The sequence below is a fragment of the Capricornis sumatraensis genome, chromosome 11 (assembly GCF_032405125.1).
Source record: "Capricornis sumatraensis isolate serow.1 chromosome 11, serow.2, whole genome shotgun sequence".
NCBI classification, from domain to species: Eukaryota; Metazoa; Chordata; class Mammalia; order Artiodactyla; family Bovidae; genus Capricornis; species Capricornis sumatraensis.
The window spans coordinates 80,421,383-80,426,574 of NC_091079.1; positions in this window are offsets into that span (position 1 = coordinate 80,421,383).

Sequence of the window (5,192 nt, forward strand, 5' to 3'; positions counted from 1 at the left end):
GCAGGGGGTAGATGCCCCCACCCACCCCAGGGTAAAGCAATTGGAGATTCACTCTTTATTGACTGAAATTCCAAGACAAGAATAGCCGGGCAATTAATGCAAAGTGGCTGGCCCCTGCCCAGACCATATATTTCTCATTCTCGAAGTTGAGAGACCTCCCCAGCCATACGTGTGCAGAAAGGCTCCTTGGAGGCCAAAGGGGAGTTATGGCAAGTGATGTTCTACCCAGACGCCTTTTCAGTAAAACCCATCTTGGCTAAGAGATGCCTGCGCACACACGGGAAGATCCTGAGATAGACCAAATAGGGATTGTGAACCAGGCAAACCAAAATGACTGGCCAAAGGAAATCTGGAGAAAACAACCCATAAAAGCAATGCAAACTGCCATGAGGGCGTGACTCAGAGACCCTCCTTCTGAGTCTGCCTGTGTGTCTAGTCCCAAGTACTGTACTCTCTTCCTCCCAATAAATGCATTACTCACTTCACTGCTTTCCGTCTTTGTGGGAACTCTTTTCTGCAAAGCTGAAGGGCCAGGGCCCTTGTCACTGATCACTGGTCTAGTGGCTAGAATCTGGTGGTTTCACCACCTTGACCCACCCTTAATTTCTGGCTGGGAACTCAAACCCTGCTCTAAGCCATTGCAAGCCCAGGCCACCCGAGATCAAGAAAAGCAATTGGGAGACTACAGCAAAAGTCTAATAGTCAAATGAGGGGTGATATCTACTGGGACTAAGGAGGTAGAACTGGAGGCAAAACTGACAGGGCCTGTTGGTGGGTATTAGCAAGAAGGAAGAAGGAAGAACAACCCCTGGTTTCTGGTCTTAGTCATTGAGTGAATAGTGATGTCTTTCATTAAGATAAGATCACTGAGAAAGACAGAGAAGTCCACACATGCTCTATTTCTCACAGAAGCCCTTTAACCAATGTGAAAACCGAGGCAGGGAGAAATAGCTGGCTCCTTTCCAGCCAGTACATGGTAGTAGAGGACCAAAACCCTGATCTGAATACTGACCTTGGCAACTCGGGCTGTCACAGCAAGCCACCAGAGTCTCATCTGCACAAGAGGATCTCTTTCCCCAGAGAGGTAGACTACAGGAGGGCTCATGCTAGATGCTGAGGTTAAAAGAGATGGAGGAGATGAAGCTACTACAATGCTTCAAAAGACTGATCAGGAAACTCACCTCAAAAGGTGTTTTTTAACTCCTATCAAAGGTTGTCTGAAACAGCTTAAGACAAAATCAGCTATTCTTTGGGATGGAAGAGTGATGCCTCTTATCAGCTTCAGGAGAAGTTATGGGGGTAGAAGGGTTGCAGGTGGGCCCAACTGGGATTCCAGTGGACCATTCCTCAGCCATCAGCTTACCACTGCCAGGCCCGCCCAAGCAGCCCTTACTCCAGCCATGATCAGCTACCCGCTGCTTTCTGAAGGGAGCAAGCTTCTTCATGCCTTTGTCAAAGACACTGCTGTTTCTTCTATGCGGGGGCTGGAAATGGGGTTCCTTCTTAATCTTATACCTGGGGGCCACACCTCCTTCGCTTCTAGGATTTAGCTCTAAAATTAGCTCCCCTGTAAAGTTGTCTCCACTTCTCCAGGCAGTGTGAGTCACCTCTCTGTGTTCCCACAGTGTCCTGTCGAGGCCTGTGCTATGGATTTAACTATCCCCACTTTGCAGGCGGGGAAAATCTGAGCCTATACAGCAACTGAACAGAGGGGAAAGGTGTGGGGCTGGAGGCGAGCACTAGAAAACTCTGTCTCACTTGAGCCACACGGGGAATGAGAGTTTCCAGATGACCCCACCAGGCCTGGCTAGGCAAGGACGGGAGTCCGGGAATGACGATACTAAAGGTGGGATCAGGGAAGGCCCACTGAAGAGGGTATAAACTGGGTTATTCTACACTCCTTCTAAACCCTCTTTTACAACCGTTCACAATCTGAGGTGATTCCTCGATGTGTCTTTTCTCTGGAACTTCCAAAAGGACTGGGGATGCAGGCACCTGACTTTGTCCGTCTTCCTCAGGAAGACCCTCAGTGTGGCTCTTCACCACAGCACTGTGCAAAGAAAATGAAAGAGAACCAATCCATGCTTCATATCTGTGATGGATTCTTACCAACATTTGCATTAATAGAATCTCCTATTTATGTAGCACCTTGGAATTCACAAGCTGCCAAACTCTTTCAATTGTCACACAAAGTTAAGGTAATTCTGCTGTAAACTCATGTTACACATGAGGAAGTCGAGGCTCCTAGAGGTTGGCTACCCTGGCAGGAGGTCACAGAGCCAGGATGGAGACCCCAGGTGCCACCAACTCTAAGTCCAGGACTCACCTAAAGAATGACTGACAGATGCTCTCCGAGGAAAAGGCTTGCTTCTACTCTTCTAAAAGCCTGAGAAAATCCTAATTGCTTGACCTTCAGAACTCAGGAAGACCATTTTGACTGTGGTTTGTGTCCTGGCCAAAAAAAGCATTTATTACAGGGCCTTGTGATGACAGCAGCAGTTTGCAGCATGCCCTAACCAAACCAGGAAGAGCTCCATCGGAGGTCGATAAGTAATCCTGCTTCTATAAAAGAGAGGCGATTCCAAAGAAAATAAACATACAGCAAATTGCTCCTTGTAGTAGGAATGTTCCAGTGTGTGGGTATAATAAGAAGCATTTTATATGGACAGAGCAGAATGCTGTTGGGGGGTAGCAATAAGAGATATCGTTAAAAACAACAACCAAAAAAAAAAACTGAGAACAAAAAAATATCAAAGAACAAAAGTCAGCATTGAATCATTGGCAAAAAGAAAAAGATGTAGCGTGTGGTCCAACAGAAAGGCTTTGAAATGTCAACGATAAACTTTTTTTTAACAATCTGAAAGTAAAAATGAAAGAAATATGAAGTTATGAATTGAATCAGTATGTACTGAATCCCACAGGGTGATTGTGCTATGGGAGACATTAACGACAAGAGAGAGAAGAAAGGCCATAATAGCTATATTTTTTCAGTTTTTGTTATTAATATCCTCCAGGCTGTCCTAGGGCTTTCAAGATAATAATCCTATTTTAAAAGATGTAATCCCATTTAGGGATTCCCTGGTGGCTCAGATGGTAAAACGTCTGCCTGCAATGTGGGAGACCCGGGCTTCGATCCCCTAGTCGGGAAGATCCCCTGGAGAAGGAAATGGCACCTCACTCCAGAACTCTTGCCTAGAAAATTCCATGGATGGTGTAGCCTGGCAGGCTACAGTCCATGGAGTCGCAAAGAGTCGGATACGACTGAGCGACTTCACTCACTCACTCAATCCCATTTAAGGTGCACAATGACCCTTTAATTGTTTTGCTGATCGTACAGATGAGAAGCTAAGGCACAGACAATTTAGATGCCCTACCCAAAGTCACTTAACTGGTTGATGATGAAGGTAGGATATGAACCTGAGGCTCTTGAGCTGATGCTCTTATCTCTACCACCTGTCATCCGGTATAGGTGACCTTCCTTGACAACTCAAGGTTTACAAGGTTAGTATTCAGATTAACCTATAAAACAATGAATCTGTCTGCAATGCAGGAGACCTGGATTCAATCCCTGGGTCGGAAAGATCCCTTGGAGGAAGACATGGCAACCCACGCCAGTATTCTTGCCTAGAGAATCCCCATGGACAGAGGAGCCTGGCAGGCTACAGTCCATGGGGTCACAAAGAGTTGGACATGACTGAGTGAGTAAGCACAGCACATAAAAACAATGAATTCTACAAAGTGATCCTAGCACACGTGTGTGGGAAGAGGAGGTGTAGAGGATGGAGAGAACTCTCTGGAGTCGGAAATGATAAAAAACAACTTAAACTAGCTTAAGCTAAAAGGGAGATTTTTGGCAGCTGGCTGAGATGTCTCTCAGAATGATGAGCTAAGCTGTGGAGCTTAGGAAACAGAGAGTCTCTGAAATTTCAGTTCCTGGAACCAAGGATTTGAAAGGTCTTAGGACTCTCCACCTTTCACCCTGTTTATATCCTTGGGTTGATGTCATTTCTCCTATTGAAGGAAGGTTCCTTCATCACATTTGCGTTGGCCTCTGGTAGCCCTGTGATCCCAGTTTATCAACCAACTTCACAAGCAAAGAGGGACAACCTCTCTTCTTTCCCAGATTCTTTCCCTTTCCCCATCCCCACAGTAAAAAATATTCCCAGGGAAGAACTATGATTGGTTCAGCTTGAGTCGTGTGCTCAACCCTGAGCCAATTACTGTGGCCTAGGGGCAGGGTTCTATGATTGTCGGCTCCCATTCACTAGAGTCAGATGGGTATTTGGTGGAGTTTATCCCAGAAGCAAGGAGCTGCTATTCTGGAGAGTTAAAACAACAAATGTCCATGAGAAACTGGACTACTGGCAAGAAAATTACAAACATTAGAAGAGATGCAAAAACAGCCAAGATCAAAAAATTTCATAGCAAGGATAAAATACTCAATAAACTTTGGAAACTTTATATCATGAAAACAGGTTTTAGGCATGGTGAGTGGATATTTATCTAACAAACTAGAAGGTTTAAAAAGTAACTTAAGAAATGAATTAAGATGCCAGCTCTGAAACCTTTAAATAGGTCTATTATGAAGGCAGATGCATTCTAGGAAGGTTGACTAATGCAGGGTCATGCTCCTAGTTTGTGCCCACTACATTATTAATTCATTTTGATGACAGATTTTGTTAAAAATTATTGCTTGCAGCACTTACATATTTATAACATATATTTTTAGGAGAATATCTTGCATATATGCAAAGTTATACATAAATGCAACCAATAATTTATTACAGAGTCATTGGGCTTATATTTACTCTTTCATGTATGCATTTATTGATTTATCTGATGGTTACCAGTGGAATGTACTCGTTATTTCACAGACTCTTGGGAAGGTCTGGTTTCTGCCCCCAAGGTGCATAGAGTAGAGGGGAGGAGCAGAGCGATACGTTGATTGTGCCCAGACAGGTGTAGAGAAGACCCTGCCAGTGCACTGGCAGATCCCCCCTCTGAGACTGAGACACTTGCCCCCATGTATAGGGAGTGTGTTCATTTTAAAGGCTCACAGATGAGTCTACCCTCAGGAACTGCCCTTGGCTGATGGGAGCTGCTTCTTCCAGGGTTATGTCCGCCAGAGTTGGGTAGTCTACACGCCATGACTGGTTAATGACTGAGCATTGAGAGGGTACAATGGTCAGCTT